This window comes from Anabrus simplex, chromosome 1, assembly GCF_040414725.1.
Source record: "Anabrus simplex isolate iqAnaSimp1 chromosome 1, ASM4041472v1, whole genome shotgun sequence".
Lineage (NCBI taxonomy): Eukaryota > Metazoa > Arthropoda > Insecta > Orthoptera > Tettigoniidae > Anabrus > Anabrus simplex.
In genome coordinates this window covers 630,207,189-630,230,725 of record NC_090265.1, presented here as the reverse complement: position 1 = coordinate 630,230,725, position 23,537 = coordinate 630,207,189, and the positions used below count along the sequence as shown (strand labels likewise).

General features: G+C 46.4%; 6 non-coding genes across 6 annotated transcripts; 4 read left to right on the top strand and 2 right to left on the bottom strand.

Annotated features, from left to right (window-relative positions):
• The first annotated feature begins 2,956 nt into the window (after positions 1–2,956).
• TRNAG-UCC (transfer RNA glycine (anticodon UCC)) lies at positions 2,957–3,028 on the top strand. Its single transcript has one exon. It is a non-coding gene; the product is annotated as a tRNA-Gly (tRNA).
• Positions 3,029–5,534: 2,506 nt separating this feature from the next.
• Positions 5,535–5,606, bottom strand: TRNAG-UCC (transfer RNA glycine (anticodon UCC)). The gene has a single exon. It is a non-coding gene; the product is annotated as a tRNA-Gly (tRNA).
• Positions 5,607–9,779: 4,173 nt separating this feature from the next.
• Positions 9,780–9,851, top strand: TRNAG-UCC (transfer RNA glycine (anticodon UCC)). Its single transcript has one exon. It is a non-coding gene; the product is annotated as a tRNA-Gly (tRNA).
• A 5,145-nt stretch (positions 9,852–14,996) lies between these two features.
• On the bottom strand, positions 14,997–15,068 carry TRNAG-UCC (transfer RNA glycine (anticodon UCC)). The gene has a single exon. It is a non-coding gene; the product is annotated as a tRNA-Gly (tRNA).
• A 3,049-nt stretch (positions 15,069–18,117) lies between these two features.
• On the top strand, positions 18,118–18,189 carry TRNAG-UCC (transfer RNA glycine (anticodon UCC)). Its single transcript has one exon. It is a non-coding gene; the product is annotated as a tRNA-Gly (tRNA).
• Positions 18,190–20,584: 2,395 nt separating this feature from the next.
• On the top strand, positions 20,585–20,656 carry TRNAG-UCC (transfer RNA glycine (anticodon UCC)). Its single transcript has one exon. It is a non-coding gene; the product is annotated as a tRNA-Gly (tRNA).
• Positions 20,657–23,537: the final 2,881 nt, after the last annotated feature.

Below are 23,537 nucleotides of genomic sequence, written 5' to 3'. Positions count from 1 at the left end.
GTAGTTCTTCAGTAGTGTCCTCTAGAAGAGAAAGTTCACACTTCTTACTACAGGCAAAACAAAAATACATCGAAAACGACCCAGTTCAGAAACTTCAAAATTTCCAAGTAGTGACATCTTCTGAGAAACTTGAAAATTAACACCTTAGATAAAGTTCAGACTTCCTCCAGTAGGGGAGTTTCAACTGGCGCAAGGTTTGAATTAGCGACGTGGAGGTGTACCGCCCGGTACAGACCTCCCCCCCCCCCAAAAAAAGTCCCTCCAAGGGGTAACACAGAAGAACATAAACTTTTATTTCAACATAAGGTCCAAGCTATGATGTTGATATGGAAGTTAATTGCAGGAGTATTTACCAACAAATTTTCTTAAAATGATTGGATCCAGTTTCAAAATTCTTGTAGTAACTGTTGAAGTCATGTCTTTATGTTTGCAGAAGTTGAATTCAGAAGGAAACTTTTAGTTTTTTAAAGTAGAGGAAAAATTTTCTAAGTCCACCAGATATTGCAGTAAAATCCGAAAAAAAGGTAGTAATGTTGAACTGGAATGTCCATATAGCTGGATATGTACTTTTAACGTTGATAAGTTTGACGGCCAGGGAAATAAATAAATGAGCGAGCATTTATTTATATTAAAATTAAGGTGATCCGGCACGTCACATATTGTCGCACATCTGTGGGCAAGAGTGTACGTCACAAAATGCCCGAGGGAAAAGCCAAGCCTGAACCGTAAACGGATTACCCTCTTCAAGGCCTCTAATTTTTGTAAACTTTAGAGAAGATAGCTGATGGGGTACAAAGGCATTGATGCGAAGAATATCGTTTCTCTTGTGAATATTGAGATTCAGACTGTGGAGCAAAACGGAAAAATTATTCGTAAAAAGGTACGAGGTGGAGGAAAATAAGTATTTGTAAAGACTATTCCGAATGGCCGTAAGGGAATCATCCAGATTCTTGATATTTACGGACTCTGTGTATAGAAATAATTCATAATCTTCTACGATTTGCATTTCACTTTAATGTTAACTTTGGATGTCGCATTGGCTAGATATGTTGGGAAATTTCGGAGAATATGCAAAAATTAATTCTTTAAAGGATTTTGTTATAAAGGTTCCACCTATTCAATAAAAACTGACCATTTAACAGTATTAAAAAGTCATACCTAAAACTAGAACATGTTTCGGAACCAACTACTGTATGAAATTCTCAAGTTGTAATCTCCTGGAACCCATAAAAATGTTCTATTCCACAATATTTTCTTGAAATTAAAGAGGGCACCATCGAAAATTATTTCGAGATTGGATGAAGTCAACATTCCAAAGCATTTGTCTCCCGAATGCTGACCCGTATACTCTCCGAACTAATATTGTCAATCTAATCTGAAATTGAGAAGAAGATGAAATGCTACCACCACTTTCATCGACGCAACTGGAGGATCATTTTAAGTAGAACATGCAATGTTTGATGAAAATAACTGGACTGACTTGAGGAAGAGAATATTACTGGAGTACGTGATTGCAGAACAGTAAATAAGAACGACCTGTACGTTGTATGTTGGGTATTCAGCCCGAAGTCTGCTTTGATCTTCTACAGCTGTCATAGATAGCCTAGGTGTCACTGAAGAGGCATACTATGGAAATGAGCAGTGATCTAATTTCCCGTTGCTTTCCTCACCTAGCAAGAAGTTGCTATTACATATCAGTCTGCTAAAACCACTGAAATGCATGTACCAACTTACCCTATGAGCGATATTTTCGCACATTTCATAACAGGAACTGCCTGTAGAAAGAACGGTAATACTAGAATCGCTCATACCTCGGTCATTTTCAGATTGTCAAAGCCAAGGATGAGACTGAGACAGATCACTGAAAGTAACAAATTTATTCTAGCCCATACCAGAAGACATAGGGCACTGTAAATACTACATCCTGCCAGCAGAGGAATAAGTATGAACCAGGTTATAATACTGTTGATTCTGTCTGTGAGGAACATAGTTGCCTTCCAAACAGTTGATTCGGTTTCGATTCCACGCCATCACGTTGGAATTTTGTTAGTAAAAATGTTACAAGGTATATTTATTATTTTTAGTATAGAATACAGACATGAATTCCCACGAACCAGAGATCTAAATTCAGAGGTTAAAAAGGGAGTTAGTTTCTAACGGTGTCCGCCTCTGTGATATAGTGGTTAGCGTGATTCCCCCAGAGGTCCGGGTTCGATTTACGGCTCTGCCACGAAATTTGAAAAGTGGTTAAAATGTTTCAGTAGTGCTTCTTGTTACTATCTTAAAAACTGTTATGGCTGGCAGTTCATAGATTGCTTCTTATTCTTATTATTTATCTGTTTACCCTCCATGGTCGGCTTTTCCCTCGGATTCAGCAAGGGATCCTACCTCTAACGCCTCAAGGGCAGTGTCCGTGAGCGCGAGACTCTGGGTCGGGGGATACAACTGGGAAGGATGACCAGTACCTAGCCCAGACGACCTCACCTGCTATGCTGAACAGGAGCTTTGCAGGGGATGGGTAGATTGGAAGGGATAGACAAGAAAGAGGGAAGGAAGCGGCCGCGGCGTTAAGTCACGTACCATCCTGGCATTTGCATGGAGGAGAAGTGGGAAACAACGGAAAACCACTTCTAGGATGGCTGAGGTGGGAATCGAACCCACCTCTACGCACTTGACCTCCCGAGGCTAAGTTGACACGTTCCAGCCCTCGTACCACTTTTAAATTTCGTGGCAGTGCCGGGAGTCGAACCCGGGCCTCCGGGGGTGGCAGCTAATCATACTAACCACTACACCACAGAGGCGGACGTCATAACGTTATGCCACAGTTAAACAGACATACGATTTGTGGCGGATAAGAATACGCGTTAGAGAGAGGAATGACACAACATGCGATTGTCGTGCAGTCATTTGCACGATCGGTTTTATAACATTCTGTGGCGCTAGTAGCAATAGTTGAGCGATGGTGGTGTAATGGTGAGCATAGTTGCCTTCCAAGCAGTTGATCCGGGTTCGATTCCCGGCCATCGCATTTAATTTTGAGGGACGTATTCCACGTGATACATATTCCTCAAGATGCATATGATGAACTTCATTGTCCGAAGACGTTTATTCAGCAATACACTGAACTAAAAAAAAAAATCCCGATATTTCTGTCCGAAATTATCGCAAGTGTCCGCCTCTGTGGTGTAGTGATTAGCGTGATTAGCTGCCACCCCCCGGAGGCCCGGGTTCGATTCCCGGCTCTACCACGAAATTTGAAAAGTGGTACGAGGGCTGGCACGGGGTCCACTCAGCCTCGGGAGGTCAACTGAGTAGAGGTGGGTTCGATTCCCACCTCAGCCATCCTGGAAGTGGTTTTCCGTGGTTTCCCACTTCTCCTCCAGGCGAATGCCGGGATGGTACCTAACTTGAGGCCACGGCCGCTTCCTTCCCTCTTCCTTGTCTATCCCTTCCAATCTTCCCATCCCTCCACAAGGCCCCTGTTCAGCATAGCAGGTGAGGCCGCCTGGGCGAGGTACTAGTCATTCTCCCCAGTTGTATCCCAAGAGTCTGAAGCTCCAGGACACTGCCCTTGAGGCGGTAGAGGTGGGATCCCTCGCAGAGTCCGAGGGAAAAGCCGAACCTGGAGGGTAAACAGATGATGATGATGGTGATGAATTATCAAAAGTCCGCCTCAGTGGTGTAGTGGTTAGCGTGATTAGCTGCTACTCCCGGAGGTCCGGGTTCGATTCCCGGCTCTGCCACAAAATTTGAAAAGTGGTACGAGGGCTGGAACGGGGTTCACTCAGCCTCGGGAGATCAACTGAGTAGAGGTGGGTTCGATTCTCACCTGTCATCATGGAAGTGGTTTTCCGTAGTTGCACACTTCTCCTAAACGGGATGTTACCTAACTTAAGGCCACGGCCGCTTCCTTCCCTCTTCCTTGTCTATCCCTTCCAACTTCCCATCCCCCCACAAGACCCCTGTTCAACATAGCAGGTGAGGCCGCCAGGGCGAGGTACTGGTCATTCTCCCCAGTTGTATCCCTGACCCAAAGTCTGAATCTCCAGGACACTGCCATTGAGGCGGTAGAGGTGGGATCCCTCGCTGAGTCCGAGGGAAAAACCGACCCTGGAGGGTAAACAGATTACGTACGAACGAACGAATTATCAAAATGGATTTTTAAATGTGCCTTCTTATAAAGAAAATATGTTTTCCTTCTTAATCCGTTTACCTCAGGGCTATTCCTCCCTCGGACTCAGGGAGGAATCCCATCTCTACCGCTTCAAGAGCAGTTTCATAATTCGTTTGAATTATAGTTCAGCAGAACACTTCATAGTTTAGTGGTTAGTATGATTAGATGACATCACCGAAGGCCCGGGTTTGATTCCCGGCTCTGCCACGAAATTCGAAAAGTGGCACGAGGGCTGGATCTCGGTACACTCAGCCTCGGGAGCTCAACTGAATAGAGATTTGTTCGATTCCTACCTCAGACATCCTGGAAGTGGCGTTCTGTGGTTTCCCACATCTCCTACAGGCAAATGCCGGGATGGTACCTAGCTTAAGGCCACGGTCGCTTCCTTCCCGGTTCCTTGTTTATCCCTTCCAATCGTCCCATCTCCCGCAAGGCCCCTGTTCAGTATAGCAGGTGAGGCCGCCTGGGCAAGATACTGCTCATCCTCCCCAGTTGTATCCCCAGACTCAGGGTCTGAAGCTCCAGGACACTGCCCTTGAGACGGTTGAGGTGGGAGGTTGAGTCCGAGGGAAAAACCTACCCTGGAGAGTAAATAGATGAAATGAAATAGTGTATGGCTTTTAGTGTCGGGAGTGTCCGAGGACATGTTCGGCTTGCCAGGTACAGGTCTTTTGATTTGACTCCTGTAGGCGACCTGCGCGTCGTGATGAGGATGAAATGACGATGAAGACGACACATACACCCAGCCCCAGTGCCAGCGAAATTAACTAATGGTGGTTAATCGAAAACGGGACCCCGTGACAAAAGGCCAACACGCTAACCATTTAGCCATGAGGCCGGGGGTAAACAGATAAGAACAAGAAGAAGAGTTCGTTTTGACATTAAAATAATAGGAAAGTTTAGCACCTTAAAACCTTAAATATAACTTCTACTGATAGCTGCAGTCGCTTACGTGCGCCAGTATCCAGTATTCGGGAGATAGTAGGTTCGAACCCCACTGTCGGTAGCCTTGAAAATGGTATTCCGTGGTTCCCATTTTCACGCCAGGCAAATGCTGGGGCTGTACGTTAATTAAGGCCCCGGCCGCTTCCTTCCCACTCCTAGCCGTTCCCTGTCCCATCGTCCCCATAAGACCTATCTGTGTCGGTGCGACGTAAAGAAAAAAAATCGGGAATAGGGTATCTGTTAGCGTCGTCCCATGTTTAAAGGAAATATCTTATTTTCATAAGAAGAGCAATTTTAGAAATTTAGTTCCGATAATAAATTCCGGACAGAACATCCAGAACAAGAAATATTTTGATTCCTTGAAACTGCTGCATGTTGAGGAATACGTGTCACGTGCAAATCCTTCAAAATTCCATGCGACGGCCGGGAATCGAACCCGGATCAACTGCTTGGAAGGCAACTATGCTCACCATTACACCACCATCGCACAACGAACGTTTCCTACTCCACAGAATGTTATGAACCAAATCGTGCCAACTGACTGCACGTCAATCGCATGCTGTGTCATTCCTCTCACCAACTCGCATTGCTATCCGCAGCAAACAGTGTTTGTTTAACGACGGCGAAGCGTTGGAGGTTAGAGATATAACTGGTTCAGTTTCGAACCCTCGGTATTCAGTTTGAAGATACATAAAAAACAAATATATTCCTTTTCTTCTTGTACTTTATACGTTTACCCTCCAGGGTTAGTTTTTCCATCGGGCTTAGCGAGAGACATTATCTCTACCGCCTCAAGGGCAGTGTGATTGTGTCGGGGCATACAACTGAGGAGGAGGACCAGTACCTCGCCCGGGCTCCGTCATCTTCTAAGCTGAGCAGGGGCTCTCTGGGGGGGGGGAGATTAGAAGGGATAAACAAGTAAGAGGGAACGAAGCGGCCGTGGCTTTAAGGTAGGTACCAACCCGGTACTTGATTAGAGAAGTGGGAAACCACGGAAAACCACTTCGAGGACGGCTGAGGAGGGAATCGAACCTCCCTCTATTCAGTTGACTTCCCGTGGCTGAGTGGACCCCGTTCCAACCTCGTACGACTCTTCAAATTTCGTGGTAGAGTCGGAGTTCGAACCAGGACCTCTAGGGTTGGCAGCTAATCACTCTAACCACTACACCACAGAGGCGGACAGGAGGTTTTATTTCATGCAAATATGGTGTACTATTCATGTATTACTGTACCTACCGATTGATTTTCAAAAAACCGGGCGAGTGGCCGTGCGGTTAGTGGTGCGCGGCAGTGAACTGCATCCGCGAGATAGTGGGTCGAATCCCACTGTCGGTAGCCCTGCAGATGGTTTTCCGTGGATTCCCATTTTCACACTAGGCAAATGCTGGGGCTGTACCTTAATTAAGGCCACGGCCGCTTCCTTCCAACTCCTAGGTCTTTCCTAGCCTAGTAATGTTCTAAATCTAACGCTTCGCCATAGTCATAACGTTATCTTGTTCTAAATCTGTTTACCCTCCAGGGTCGGTTTTTCCCTCGGATTCAGCAAGGGCTCCTACCTCTAACGTCTCAAGGGCAGTGTCCTGGAGTTTCAGACTCTGGGTCGGGGGATACAACTGGGGGGATGACCAGTACCCCGCCCAGGCGACCTCACCTGCTCTGCTGAAAAGGTGCCTTACGGGGGATGGGAAGATTGGAAGGGATAGACAAGAAAGAGGGAAGGAAGCGTCCGTGGCCTTAAGTTAGGTACCATCCTGGCATTTTCCTGGAGGAGAAGTGGGAAACCACGGAAAACCACTTCCAGGATGGCTGAGGTGGGAATCGAACCCACTCTACACAGTTGGCGTCTCGAGGCTGAGTGAACCCTATTCCAGCCCTCAACCACTTTTCAAATTTCGTGGCAGAGCCGGAAATCGAACTCGGACCTCCGGGGTTTGCAGCTAATCACACTAACCACTACACCACAGAGGTTTACGTTCATAGATTGCAACTGGTACAAATTCGCAATTGAATGTGGTGTCCATGAAATTAACCTTTCGCTGCGGTATTTGGTGCGTGGCCCGCCTCTGTGGTGTAGTGGTTAGCGTGATTAGCTGCCACCCCCGGAGGTCCGGGTTCGATTCCCGGCTCTGCCACGAAATTTGAAAAGTGGTACGAGGGCTGGAACGGGGTCCACTCAGCCTCGGGAGGTCAACTGAGTAGAGGTGGGTTCGATTCCCACCTCAGCCATCCTGGAAGTGGTTTTCCGTGGTTTCCCACTTCTCCTCCAGCCGAATGCCGGGATGGTACCTAACTTAAGGCCACGGCCGCTTCCTTCCCTCTTCCTTGCCTATCCCATCCGATCTTCCCATCCCTCCACAAGGCCCCTGTTCAGCATAGCAGGTGAGGCCGCCTGGGCGAGGTACTGGTCATTCTCCCCAGTTGTACCCCTCGACCAAGAGTCTGAAGCTCCAGGACACTGCCCTTGAGGCGGTAGAGGTGGGATCCCTCGCTGAGTCCGAGGAAAAAACCGAACCTGGAGGGTAAACAGATGATGATGATGATGATGATGATGATGATTTGGTGCGTGGCCTTACTGTGTGCCTGTATGTTAGTGAGGCAAGATATTTTAACAAGAAGCACTACTGAAGTATTTTAACATGTTCCAACACATCCAAAGGTTTTAGAACCTTATTTAATTTTCATCCTATTTTACGTGTTGTGCACATAGTTAATTCCTTCTTCTTCTTCTATCAGTTTACTCTCCAGGATCGGTTTTTTCCTCTGTCTCAACGAGGGATCCCACCTCCACAGCCTGAAGGGCAGTGTCCTGGAGCTTCAGACTCTGGGTCAGGGATACAACTGGGGAGGATGACCAGTACCTCGCCGAGGCCGTCTCACCTGCTATGCTGAACAGGGGCCTTGCGAGAGATGGGAAGATTGGAAGGGATAGGCAGGAAGAGGGAATGAAGCGGCCGTGGCCTTAAGTTATGTACCATCCCGGCATTTGCCTGGAGGAGAAGTGGGAAACCACGGAAAACCACTTCCAGGATAGCTGAGGTGGGAATCGGACCCGCCTCTACTCAGTTGACCTCCCGAGGCTGAATGGACCACGTTACACCTCTCGTACCACTTTTCAAATTTCGTGGCTGAGCCAGGAATCGAACCCTGCCCTCCGGGGGTGGCAGCTAATCACACTAACCACTACACCACGGAGGCGGACTATAGTTAATCCCAGATCCTGTTAATACCTTTTAACGCCATTTGTGTTTTACGTGTGTTTTAGTCATTAGATGTGTTTGTACAGTTTTGTATTATGGCTGATGATGCCCAGCCAAGGCTGAAACTAGTTCCAAGATTTAAAATGCAATGTAAACATTGCATGAAGTATTGAAAAGGTGGACCATTAAAAGATACGTTTAATTATTATTGTGACGGCAATTCAGTACGGATCAAACCATAACGTTTATATCCCATGATAGCGTAGTTAAGAGCACTGCAGATTTACTATATATCTGTTTAGGTATATTAGAGGTTTGAATATACTGTATTCTGACAATTGGGTACAATTTCCCCACTGTTACTTTAAACAATAATGTTATTGGTTTTACGTCCCAAAAACTACTTTTCCGGTTTTTGGCGAGACGCGAGGTGCCAAACATTTGTCCCGCAGGAGTCCTTTTACGAGTCAGTAGTCATGCCACTATCTGCGACAGTGTGATAGTGGAGCATGGAATACCTTTGCTGATAAACCCCACACTGGGTATGACTAATCCCCGGGGCATTTTTTTTTCTATGCCCTCTACGCAAATGCTGAGTGTCACATTATTTATTATTTTTGACTCCTTTCCTAATCCAGTCCACAAAAAAATTGCAGGTGCCCTGTGGGTGAAGGGTTGAAGGCGACACATGCCTTAACATCGTGATTCGGGCATAACCATGACACAGATAGAATTAATCTGAAGATCGGCCTCATATTATAAATATATTTTTATTCATATTTATCTTCAAATTTGACCTAGTAATGTTATAAATCTAACGCTTCGCCATAGTCATAACGTTATCTCCTTCTTAAACTGTTTACCCTCCACGGTCGATTTTTCCCTCGGACTCAGCGAGGGATCTCACCTCTACCGCCTCAAGGGCAGTGTCCGTGAGCGCGATACTCTGGGTCGGGGGATACAACGGGGGAGGATGACCACTACCTCACCTGCTATGCTGAACAGGGGCCTTGCTGGGGATGGGAAGATTGGAAGAGGTCGACAAGGAAGAGGGAGGGAAGCGCCCGTGGCCTTAAACTACGTACCATCCTGGCATTTGCATGGAGGAGAAGTGGGAAACCACCGAAAACCACTTCCAGGATGGCTGAGGTGGGAATCGAACCCACTTCTACTCAGTAGACCTTCTGAGGCTGAGGGGACCCCGTTCCAGCCCTCGTTCCGCTTTTCAAATTTCGTGGCAGTGCCGGGAATCGACCCCGGGCCTCCGGGGATGGCAGCTTATCATACTAACCATTACACCACAGAGGCGGACGTCATAACGTTATGCCACAGTTAAACAGACATACGATTTGTGGCGGATAAGAATACGCGTTAGAGAGAGGAATGACACAACATGCGATTGTCGTGCAGTCAGTTGCACGATCAGCCTTATAACATCCTGTGGCGCTAACAGCATTCGTTGAGCGATGGTGGTGTAATGGTGAGCATAGTTGCCTTCCAAGCAGTTGATCCGGGTTCGTTTCCCGGCCATCGCATTTTATTTTGAGGGACGTATTGCACGTGATACATATTCCTCAACATGCATACGATGAACTTCTTTGTCCGAAGCCCTTTATTCAGCAATTGCCCTGAACTAAAAGAATTTTCCCGATATTTCTGTCCGAGATTATCGAAACGGATTTTTAAATGTGCCTTCTTATTAAAAAAATATTTCTTCCTTCTTAATCCGTTTACCTCAGGGCTATTCCTCCTTCGGACACAGCGAGGGATCCCATGTCTACCGCCTCAAGCGCAGCTTCATAATACGTATGAATTTCAGCAGAACACTTCATGGTATAGTGGTTAGTGTGATTAGCTGACATCCCCGGGTTCGATTCCCGGCTCTGCCACGAAATTTGATAAGTGGTACGAGGGCTGGAACGGCGTCCACTCAGCCCCGGGAGGTCAACTGAGTAGAGATTTGTTCGATTCCTACCTCAGCCATCCTGGAAGTGGTTTTCTGTGGTTTCTCGCTTCTCCTCCAGGCAAATGCCGGGATGGTACCTAACTTAAGGCCACGGTCGATCCCTTCCCTGTTTCTTGTTTATCCCTTCCAATCTTCCCATCTCCCGCAAGCCCTCTGTTCAGTATAGCAGGTGAGGCCGCCTGGGCGAGATACTGGGCATCCTCCCCAGTTACATCCCCAGACTCAGGGTCTGAAGCTCCAGGACACTGCCCATGAGACAGTTGAGGTGGGATCCCTCGCTGAGTCCGAGGGAAAAACCGATGAAATGAAATAGCGTATGGCTTTTAGTGTCGGGAGTATCCGAGGACATGTTCGGCTTGCTAGGTACAGGTCTTTTATGTTGACACCCGTATGCGACCTGCGCGTTATGATGAGGATGAAATAACGATGAAGACGACACATATACCCAGCCCCAGTGCCAGCGAAATTAACTAATGGTGGTTAATCGAACCCGGGACCCCGCGACCAAAGGCCAATACGCTAACCATTTACCCAAGAGGCCGAGGGTAAACAGATAAAGAAGAAGAAGAACGATTCGTTTTAACATTAAAATAATAGGAAAGTTTAGCAGCTTAAAACCTTAAATATAACTTCTACCGATAGCTGCAGTTGCTTAAGTGCGGCCAGTATCCAGTATTCGGGAGATAGTAGGTTCGAACCACATTGTCTGCAGTCCTGAAAATGGTTTTCCGTGGTTTCCCATTTTCACACCAGGCAAATTAATTAAGGCCACGCCGCTTCCTTCCCACACCTAGCCCTTCCCCGTCCCATCGTCCCCATAAGACCTATCTGTGTCAGTGCGACGTAATGAAACTAGCAAAAAAAAAAAAAAGAAGAAAAGACATAACTTCTCGGGAATAGGGTATCTGTTAACGTTGTCTCATGTTTAAAGGAAATATCTTATTGTCATAAGAAGAGCAATTTTAGAAATGTACTTCCGATTATAAATTCCGGACAGAAAAATCAGAACAAGAAATATTTTGATTCCTTGAAACTGCTGCATGTTGAGGAATACGTGTCACGTGCAAATCCTTCAAAATTCCATGCGATGGCCGGGAATCCAACCCGGATCAACTGCTTGGAAGGCAACTATGCTCACCTTTACACCACCATCACACAACGAGCGTTTCCTACTCCACAGAATGTTATGAACCAAATCGTGCCAACTGACTGCACGTCAATCGCATGCTGTGTCATTCCTCTCACCAACTCGCATTGCTATCCGCAGCAAATAGTGTTTGTTTAACGACGGCGAAGCGTTGGAGGTTAAAGATATAACTGGTTCAGTTTCGAACCCTCGGTATTCAATTTGAAGATACATAAAAAACCAATATATTCCTTTTCTTCTTGTACTTTATACGTTTACCTTCCAGGGTTAGTTTTTCCATCGGACACAGCGAGAGATATTATCTCTACCGCCTCAAGGGCAGTGTGATCGTGTCGGGGTATACAGCTGAGGAGGAGGACCAGTACCTCGCCCGGGCGCCCTCATCTGCTAAGCTGAGCAGGGGCTCTCTGGGGGGGGGGGATTAGAAGGGATAGACAAGGAAGAGGGAACGAAGCGGCCGTGTCTTTAAGGTAGGTACCAACCCGGTACTTGATTAGAGAAGTGGGAAACCACTGAAAACCACTTCGAGGACGGCTGAGGAGGGAATCGAACCCCCCTCTATTCAGTTGTCTTCCCGTGGCTGAGTGGACCCCGTTGCAACCTCGCACGACTTTTCAAATTTCGTGGTAGAGTCGGAGTTCGAACCAGGACCTCTAGGGATGGCAGCTAATCACACTAACCACTACACCACAGAGGCGGACAGGAGGTTTTATTTCATGCAAATATGGTGTACTATTCATGTATTACTGTACCTACCGATTGATTTTCAAAAAACCGGGCGAGTGGCCGTGCGGTTAGTGGTGCGCGGCAGTGAACTGCATCCGCGAGATAGTGGGTCGAATCCCACTGTCGGTAGCCCTGCAGATGGTTTTCCGTGGATTCCCATTTTCACACTAGGCAAATGCTGGGGCTGTACCTTAATTAAGGCCACGGCCGCTTCCTTCCAACTCCTAGGCCTTTCCTATCCCATCGTTGCCATAAGACCTACCTGCGTCGGTGCGACGTAAAACCACTAGCAAAGAAAAACGATTTTCAAAAACGTACAAATTTAACCCGCCTCTGTGGTGTAGTGGTTAGCGTGATTAGCTGCCACCCCCGGAGGTCCGGGTTCGATTCCCGGCTTTGCCACGAAATTTGAAAAGTGGTACGAGGGCTGTCCGCCTCTGTGGTGTAGTGGTTAGCGTGATTAGCTGCCACCCCCGGAGGCCCGGGTTCGATTCCCGGCTCTGCCACGAAATTTGAAAAGTGGTACGAGGGCTGGAACGGGGTCCACTCAGCCTCGGGAGGTCAACTGAGTAGAGGTGGGTTCGATTCCCACCTCAGCCATCCTGGAAGTGGTTTTCCGTGGTTTCCCACTTCTCCTCCAGGCGAATGCCGGGATGGTACCTAACTTAAGGCCACGGCCGCTTCCTTCCCTCTTCCTTGCCTATCCCTTCCAATCTACCCATCCCTCCACAAGGCCCCTGTTCAGCATGGCAGGTGAGGCCGCCTGGGCGAGGTACTGGTCATACTCCCCAGTTGTATCCCCCGACCAAGAGTCTGAAGCTCCAGGACACTGCCCTTGAGGCGGTAGAGGTGGGATCCCTCGCTAAGTCCGAGGGAAAAACCGAACCTGGAGGGTAAACAGATGATGATGATGATGGTACGAGGGCTGGAACTGGGTCCACTCAGCTTCAGGAGGTCAACTGAGTAGAGGTGGGTTCGATTCCCACCTCAGCCATCCTGGAAGTGGTTTTCTGTGGTTTCCCACTTCTCCTCCAGGCGAATGCCGGAATGGTACCTACCTTAAGGCCACGGCCGCTTCCTTCCCTCTTCCTTGCCTATCCCTTCCAATCTTCCCATCCCTCTACAAGGCCCCTGTTCAGCATAGCAGGTGAGGCCGCCTGGGCGAGGTACTGGTCATACTCCCCAGTTGTATTGCCCGACACAGAGTCTGAAGTTCCAGGACACTGCCCTTGAGGCGGTGGAGGTGGGATCCCTCGCTGAGTCCGAGGGGAAAAGCGACCCTGGAGGGTAAACAGATAAAGGAGAAGAAGAAGAATGAAGTCCGCCTCTCTGGTGTGGTGGTTTGTGTGATTAGCTGCCACCTCCGCAGGCCCAGTTCGATTCCCGGCTCTACCACGAAAATTTGAAAAGTGGGTACGAGGGCTGGAACGGGGTTCACTCAGCCTCGGGCGGTCAACTGAATAGAGATTTGTTCGATTCCTACCTCAGCCATCCTGGAAGTGGTTTTGTGTTGTTTCCCAGTTCTCCCCGATGCAAATGCCGGAATGGTACCTAACTTAAGGCCACGGTCGCTTCCTTCCCTGTTCCTTGTTTATCCCTTCCAGTCTTCCCATCTCCCGCAAGGACCCCTGTTCACTACCGTAGGTGAGGCCGCCTGGTCGAGATACTGGTCATCTTCCCCAGTTTTATGCCCAGACTCAGGGTCTGAAGCTCCAGGACAATGCCCTTGAGACGGTTGAGGTGGGATCCCTCGCTGAGTCCGAGGGAAAAACCGATGAAATGAAATAGCGTATGGCTTTTAGTGTCGGGAGTGTCCGAGGACATGTTCGGCTTGCTAGGTACAGGTCTTTTATGTTGACACCCGTAGGCGACCTGCGGGCGTGATGAGGATGAAATGACGATGAAGACGACACATATACCCAGCCGCAGTGCCAGCGAAATTAACTAATGGTGGGTAATCGAACCCGGGACTCCGTGACCAAAGGCCAACACGCTAACCATTTGGCCATGGGGCCGGGGGTAAACAGATAAAGAAGAAGAAGAACGCTTCGTTTTGACATTAAAATAATAGGAAAGTTTAGCACCTTAAAACCTTAAATATATGTTTTACTTTAAATGATGATAGCCTCGTGCCTGACTTAACATCTGCCGAACTCGATAGCTGCAGTCCCTTATGTGCGGCCAGTATCCAGTATTCGGGAGATAGTAGGTTCGAACCTCGCTGTCGGCAGCCCTGAAGATGGTTTTCCGTCGTTTCCCATTTTCACACCAGGCAAATGCTGGGTCTGTACCTTAATTAAGGCCACGGCCGCTTCCTTCCCACTCCTAGCCCTTCCCTGTCCCATCGTCCCCATAAGACCTATCTGTGTCGGTGCGACGTAAAGCAACTAGAAAAAAAAAGAAAGACATAACTTCTCGGGAATAGAGTATCTGTTAGCGTCGTCTCATGTTTAAAAGAAATATCTTATTTTCATAAAAAGAGCACTTTTAGAAATTTAGTTCCGATAATAAATTCTGCCAAAGCGGAGGTGGGGCGGGTTTTTCTCCGGGTACTCTGGTTTTCCCTGCAATCTTTCATTCCAGCAACATTCTCCATTGTCATTTCATGGCATCTATCACTCATTGATATAAATCACTTTGGGAGTGGCGACCCTATCGTAATAACAGCCTACATCTGATTCATTCATTACATCCCTGACCCGGTCAAAGACTGGAAACCAAGTTGTAGGTTTTCATTTTCAATAAATTCCGGATAGAAAAATCAGAACAAGGAATATTTTGATTCCTTGAAACTGCTGCATGTTGAGGAATACGTGTCACGTGCAAATCCTTCAAATTCCATGCGATGGCCGGGAATCGAATCCGGATCAAGTGCTTGGAAGGCAACTATGCTCACCATTACACCACCATCGCACAACGAGCGTTTCCTACTCCACAGAATGTTATGAACCAAATCGTGCCAACTGACTGCACGTCAATCGCATGCTGTGTCATTCCTCTCACCAACTCGCATTGCTATCCGCAGCAAATAGTGTTTGTTTAACGACAGCGAAGCGTTGGAGGTTAGAGATATAACTGGTTCAGTTTCGAACCCTCGTTATTCAATTTGAAGATACATATGAATACAAATATGTTCGTTTTCTTCTTGTACTTTATACGTTAACCCTCCAGGGTTAGTTTTTCCATCGGACACAGCGAGAGATATTATCTCTACCGCCTCATGGGCAGTGTGATTGTGTCGGGTTATAAAACTGAGGAAGAGGACCAGTACGTCACCCGGGCGCCCTCATCTTCTAAGCTGAGCAGGGGCCTTCTGGTGGGGGGGGGGGGGGGGAATTAGAAGGGACAGACAAGGAAGAGGGAACGAAGCGGCCGTGGCTTTAAGGTAGGTACCAATCCGGTACTTGATTGGAGAAGTGGGAAACTACTGAAAAATACTTCGAGGACGGCTGAGGAGGGAATCGAACGCACCTCTACTCAGTTGAACTCTGGAGACTGAGTGGACCCCATTCCAGCCCTCGTACCACTTTTCAAATTTCGTTGCAGAGCCGGGAATCAAACCCAGGCCTCCGGGGGTGGCAGCTAATCACACTAACCACTACACCACAGGGGCGGACTTATTCTTTATTTATTCCTGATAATCACAATCCTTTTCTTAATCATCGTTAACCGGTCGATTAGATGAGCAGTTTGCCTTTTTCTACCACTGCGAGCGCTAATGTGAGTCAATGCAGAGTTTCACTTATGCCCTTATAATTGCATTCGGTGTGGACTTTTTCAAAAAATAAAAAACTCTGAGGGTATTGAACCAAGCAACATTACAGAAAGAATTATGTAAATGCGTTAATTTGGCTAGGGTTTTAACAAAAAAGGGAATGAGTAGTCCGCCTCCGTGGTGTAGACATTCACAGTCTGTGGTAATTCTTTCTCTCTCTAACAGATTACCTCGGTTTCATATCCGTAATGAATCATCGATTTTTTTAACTGTGATGAAGCGTTAGAAATTTAAAACGTTAATAATTCTTCTTCCTCTCAATCTGTTTACTCCTTAATTAAGGCTACGGCTGCTTCCTTCCCACTCCTACGCCTTTCCTATCCCATCGTCGCCATAAGGCCTATCTGTCTCGGTGCGATGTAAAGATGATAATAATAATAATAATAATAATAATAATAATAATAATAATAATAATAATAATAATAATAATAATAATGTTAATAATAATGTCCGCCTCTGTGGTGTAGTGGTTAGCGTGATTAGCTGTCACCCCTGGAGGTCCGGGTTCGATTCCCGGCTCTGCCACGAAATTTGAAAAGTGGTATGAGGGCTGGAACGGGGTCCACTCAGCCTCGAGAGGTCAACTGAGTAGAGGTGGGTTCGATTCCCACCTCAGCCATCCTGGAAGTGGTTTTCTGTGGTTTCCCACTTCTCCTCCAGGCAAATGCCGGGATGGTACCTCACTTAAGGCCATGGCCGCTTCCTTCCCTCTTCCTTGCCTATCCCATCCAATCTTCCCATCCCTCCACAAGACTCCTGTTCAGCATAGCAGGTGAGGCCGCCTGGGCGAGGTACTGGTCATTCTCCCCAGTTGTACCCCCCGACCCAAAGTCTGAAACTCCGGGACACTGCCCTTGAGGCGGTAGAGGTGGGAGTCCGAGGGAAAAACCGACCCTGGAGGGTAAACAGATTAAGAAGATAATAATAATAATAATAATAATAATAATAATAATAATAATAATAATAATAATAATAATAATAATAATAATAATAATAATAATAATATCTTAATGCTTCATCACAGTTAACACATATTTGAATGTGCTATCCTCCAGAAATCGCAGGATTTTTAATGGTTTGTGAAAATTTTTCAATGCTAGGGAAAGCCATTATTATAACAACTTTTGGAATGCATAGAAAGATCACACTTTCTTCTACACAAAAATGAGTTTTAATTATCATAATAGTGCAGCAATTTTAAAATATAAATTTATGAAAATAACATGTTTTACAAACAAAAAAAATCTGACGCAGCGGTTAATATTTCGAAATTTGAATTTGTGGGCACATCTACCGAAACACACTAATGCAGATTCTAACCTAATTAGTCAATTGACACCGGTGTTCTTGTTCACAACAAGGAATTTGCATTCCCACTGTTCTTTGTTTGACGACGGTGTTGCATCGAGTTGCTGCAGGTACACGGGAAACACCCACATTTTTAGGAAGCGGTATAAAATAGTATTACAGAACCCACTTCAAGGAAGCGATGTAAAACTACGTTACACTTCACACCAATTTGAAATGAGCTCATTTTCTACATTTACTAACCTGAAGCGCCAGAATCATCATGTTTACTTAGTGTGTACCGGTAATTGTTATCCTCATCCTCATTTTCAGAAATCGTGTCTTCTATAAGAACATCCATTATGGATTCGTTGTCGAAATTTCGTACACTTGAAGAATTAGACATGCTAAATATTCACAAGAATTACGCAAACAAGCCTGCCTCTCGAACACACACTCTTCCTGACCGCATGTACCGTACGTACTTTCCCGCCCATTTCACAGCTGAGAGTCAACGATGACGCAGCCTTAGGTTATGTAGGAACGTGGCTGGCTTATGAATGCCTTGAAAGAAGAGCTCTCGACTTATGTTCATAACTAGTATATCTTATGCTTATAGAAGTATTCGACAGTATCTTATTGAAGTCACAGCTCGCTGAAACGGCAAATGCAATTTTTTAGCTACGGTGAAATCGTGCCCGTAGATTCTCCGAGCTCCGTCAGCAGCAATGAATTAGCGCGCCCGTAGTTTCTACGAGCGGCGTCTCCAATGTGTTAAACAAACCTCTGATTCGTTACGGATAAGAATCCGAAGAAGTCTCTTTAGAGAGTGAGAGAATTACCACAGACCGTGAATGCCGAGCAGTCAGTTGTAACAACAGAGGACGAGCTGCTCATCGTGCGATGGTGGTGTAATGGTGAGCATAGTTGCCTTCCAAGCAGTTGATCCGGGTTCGATTCCCGGCCATCGCACTTCCTTTTTAGATTGCGTAATGTGTTCTTCAGTATGCATAAAGATTTAATGCAGCAGTTATCACACGAAATCACACCAATTATTTTATTTAAAAAATTAATTTAAGAACCTTCATTTCGAGGCAGCAGTGTTAAATTTGTACGTTCTTAAAAATTAGTCGGTATGTTTATTTTATTCATTCTTCTTTCTTTTTGTTTCTTAATCTGTTCACCCTCCAGGGTTGGCTTTTCCTCGGACTCAGCGACGAATCCCACCTCTACCGCCTCAAGGGCAGTGTCCTGGAGCGTGAGACATTGAGTCGGAGGGTTTACGACTGGGGTTGAGGACCGGTACCTCGTCCAGGCGGCCTCTCCTGCTATGCTGAACAGGGGCCTTGTTGGGGATGGGAAGATTGAAAGGGATAGACAGTGAAGAAGGAAGGAAGCGGCCGTGGCCTGGAGGAGAAGTTGGAAGTTGGAAACCTCGGGAAACTACTTCTCTCCCGTCTGAATCTACAAGGATTTTTACTGTCACGTGGGAAGGACAAGGATGACCAATAGTGGGATTGAAACGTATCTTCTGAGTGCTTAGATAGTAGTCACCGCTTATCGATTTGTCCTTTGTAGAATACATGTTCGTTCGTTCGTAATCTGTTTATCCTCCAGGGTCGGCTTTTCCCTCGGACTCAGCGAGGGATCCAACTTCTACCGCCTCAAGTTCATTGTCCTGGAGATTCAGACTTTGGGTCAGGAATACAACTGGGGAGAATGACCAGTACCTCGCCCAGGCGGCCTCGCCTGCTATGCTGAACAGGGGTCTTGACCTCCCGAGGCTGAGTGGACCCCGTTCCAGCCCTCGTACCACTTTTCAAATTTCGTGGCAGAGCCGGGAATCGACCCCGGACCTCCGGGGGTGGTAGCTAATCACGCTAACCACTACACCACAGAGGCGGACAGAATACATATTACAGTAGGCTAAATGAGAAAGCAACTAGGAAATAATTTTAGTGATATGTATTTTATTTCTGTATAGTGTTAAAGGAGCACTGATCATGGAACATGCGCTGTCCATAGAATCAGGCATGCAGCCGCTTTATTGTTTCACTGAATTCCTGACGTCTTTTGACCGTTATGCCAAACCTGAAAGATTAACGTAATAATATTGCACATTTTCTAATGTGGATGTACGCCTCTGTGGTGTTGAAATGCAGTGGTTAATGTGATTAACTTCCATACCCGGAGGTCCGGCTTCGATTTCCGGCCCTGACACGGAAGTAGAAAATTGGAACGACAACTGAAACTGGGTCCAATCGTTATTGGCAGGTCAACTGAGATGAGTGGGTTGGATTCCCACCTCAGCCATCCTCGAAGTTGTTTCCCCACTTCTTCTCCAGAAAAATGGTGGGATAGTACCAACTTAAGGCCACGGCCGTATTCTTCGGTCCCCTTCAAAACATCCCGTTTCCCATAAAGCTCAAGTTCACCATAGGAGGTGACGCCGCTTGGACGAGGTACTCGTCCTCTTCTCTATTTGAATCCCCGACCAAATGTCTCACCCTCCAGGACACTGCTCTTGAGTCGGTAGATGTGGGGTCCCTTGCTGAATCCGGGAGAGTAAGCAGATTAAAAAGAAATCAGAACGCTTCGTTTTAATACTAAAATAATAGGAAATTTGACCCATAATTGGCTTTGTATTAAGTGACCTAAGTCCGCCTCTGTGGTGTAGTGGTTAGTGTGATTACCTGCCATCTCCGGAGGCCCTGATTTGATTTCCGGCTCTGGCTCAAAAGTTTGAAAAGTGGTACTAATGCTGGAACGGGGTCCACTCAGCCTCGGACGTCAACTGAGTAGAGGGGGGGGGGGAGTTCGATTCCCACCTCAGTGGAAGTGTTTTTCCGTGGTTTCCCACTTCTCCTCCAGGCAAAATGCCGGAATGGTATCTGACTTAAGGCCACAGCCGCTTCCTTCCCTCTCCTTGCCTATCCCTTCCAATACTGCTATCCCCTCGCAAGGCCCCTGTTCAGCATAGCGGTATGGCGGCCTGAGCAAGGTACTGGCCATCCTCCCCAGTTTTATCTGCCGACTCAGAGTCTGAAGCTTCAGGACACTGCTCTTGAGGCGGTAGAGGTGGGATACTTCGCTGAGTCCGAGGGAAAAACCGACCCTGGAGGGTAAACAGATAAAGAAGAAGAAGATGTGTACGTTATAGCCCAATATTATCTATATACCTTGTACAGTGAGATGGAATCTGAACTCTAATGACGTTCTTAATGTCGAATGCTTCACCACAGATAAAGGAACGGACAAGTATGCGTCCTAATCTCTAAAAGAGATCATTAACACAACACGCGATTGTCGTGGCGTCAGTTGGCACGACTTTCTTCATAACATCTTGTGGAAACGCGAGAAAGCAAGGGCGATGGTGGTGTAATGGTGAGCATAGTTGCCTTCCAAGCAGTTGATCCGGGTTCGATTCCCGGCCATCGCAGGTAATTTTTAGATATGTATTGTGTGTAATATAATGAGAGCGGTGCGCGTATTATGATCCTCAATATGCAAAGCTCTTCATTCAGCAGTTAAAACGAATACAATAACCTGCTCCCACAATCATCTTGACACGAAATATATATTTTTATAAAATGAAAATACTTCTGCCGCTTCTGTGGTGTAGTGGTTAGTGTGATTAGCTGCCACCCCCGGAGGCCCAGGTTCGATTCCCGGCTCTGCCACCAAATTTGAAAAGTGGTAGGGGGGGGATTTCGATTCCCTCTTCAGCCATCCTAGAAGTGGCTTCCCGTGGTTTTCCTTCTACCATCAAGGTAATTTGCCCCAGACTAGTCAGCCGATCTCAGGCGTGCTCAGTCCAAACAATGATAATATCATCATCATCATCTGTTTACCCTCCAGGTTCGGTTTTTCCCTCGGACTTAGCGAGGGATCCCACCTCTACCGCCTCAAGGGCAGTGTCCTGGAGTTTCAGACTCTTGGTCGGTGGATACAACTGGGGAGTATGACCAGTACCTCGCCCAGGCGGCCTCACCTGCTATGCTGAACAGGGGCCTTGTGGAGGGATGGGAAGATTGGAAGGGATAGGCAAGGAAGAGGGAAGGAAGCGGCCGTGGCCTTAAGTTAGGTACCATCCCGGCATTCGCCTGGAGGAGAAGTGGGAAACCACGGAAAACCACTTCCAGGATGGCTGAGGTGGGAATCGAACCCACCTCTACTCAGTTGACCTCCCGAGGCTGAGTGGACCCCGTTCCAGCCCTCATACCACTTTTCAAATTTCGTGGCAGAGCCGGGAATCGAACCCGGACCTCCGGGGGTGGCAGCTAATCACGCTAACCACTACACCACAGAGGCAGACAACAATGATAATATAATGCCCTAAAATACATACACCCTGGATCTTGATGGGGAACATATAACTAAATATGGGCACGGTGTGGTCAATAAAAACTACAAATAAAGCAAGGTGAAGCATGACGTCAGTTTTTGTGGAAAATCTGTTTATTATAATAAACAAGATAATTATTTAAAAAATAGCAAAGTATCAAATGATCCAGATTTTACATGACTCGGATTTTTTTTAGCTTGATGAAGTCCATCTTGAGAATCAGACTATATTACAAATTTACAATGTATGCCGACACACATACTTGACATATCAAATCAAATCTCGAGGTTTCATTCATTTTAACACATTGGCTTGCGTGCTCGCACCACGCTCCAGGCTTACTTTTTGTTAACACTTTTAACTGTAGATGAGTACGTTCCCCATTTATGCACACTTGATATTGCAGTGGGGTCCCTAACTTTAAGAAAAGACGTTATCTAATGCGCAAAGGTGGCGGGGGGACAAAACTAACCTCATCATCATCATCATCATAAGTCGTGTAACTCACTGCTGAGCGTCGTGACCCCATTTGACTTCACACAATATTCTGGATTAAGCGGCGCCAACTTTGACCATGTTCAGCTTCTCTTAAAGCGTGCTCCACCTACTCGATGTCCTTCCTCGTGGTCTTCTGCCGAAAACTTTGCCTTCCATGATACATTTCTCCAGATTTTCACTATCACGTCTTACAATATGTCCGAAGAATTGGACGATTCTCTTTATGACGCGAGAGGAGAGACGTTCGGAGATATTCAGTTCTTGAATAATAGATGCATTAGTTCTTCTTTCCGTCCAAGGTACACGGAGCATCCTTCTCCAACACCACATCTGAAAGGCTTCGATACGGTAGTTATCTCTTGCCTTGAGGGTCCAGGTCTCGGAACCATAAAGGAAGACAGAGAACACAAGAGAATCAACTAGTCTAATCTTTGTACTGTTTGTAATTGCTCTGCTCTGCCATATTTCTGTGAGTTTGCTCATGGCAACGCGCCGTAAGGCGATACGTCTCCTAATCTGTTTGTCAGAACTTCCAGTATCACAGATGGTCGACCCAAGGTACAATATAAAACACGCTGAGTGGTAAATCATCCTACGTACAAAATATGTACACCACGAGTCATGAGCAATCACATGAGCACAACAAACAATGTGGATTGGAATCACACAAAAATCGAAATCAAATAAATAGCAAAGTATATAAATTCAAAGAAACAAAAACATGATATCATATTTTCCAGGGCTCACCAAGAAAAGTATGCGGCATTCACGCAACTCGCATCCACTAAAAGCCTCGATGGGAATAAAAGGAAACATAATTACACTTTAAGCAACACTTCCTATTCAACGCAGGTTCCTGAAAAAGTAATTACATGACACAAATCAATAAACCGGTGGACTTTACCATATCACGCACAAGTCAACGGATTCCTGAAATTAAATTACGTGACACAAATTCCTCAGCGCGGTTATATCATAAAAGAAGGTCCGAAACAAACGTCGCGATAAACTCTCGTCAACTGCAACAACTGTAGAGACATGGACAGAAACAATAAAATCGCTCAAAATCGCTCAAATAAAACTCTCCTCGGTAGACAACATATCACCCTCGCCAACACACGGCGGAATGGCTCAAAGTAGAGATCCACGTCTCCCAAAAATAAAGCAGCAAATACCGAAACCACAGGGTCCAACCCTTTACACACGCTGCTCAACAGTCTACACGAGGCAAGTCACACAAACAAGAAAATGCAGGCCTTTCAGATGAGGAACGCGTCCTCTTACTCAAAATCACACTAAATAACATCTCATGTCCTAAAGTTGCATAAAACCCGAAGAAATATGAAGAACGTCGTCTAAAACATTCGCTCGCATGGAAAGAAACAAGACCGCCCTGGTCACAAATCAAAGCACTCGCGCTCAAAGTAAACATGAATAATAAAGTGGCCAACTTTGTAATAAATATGATAAACTGAAA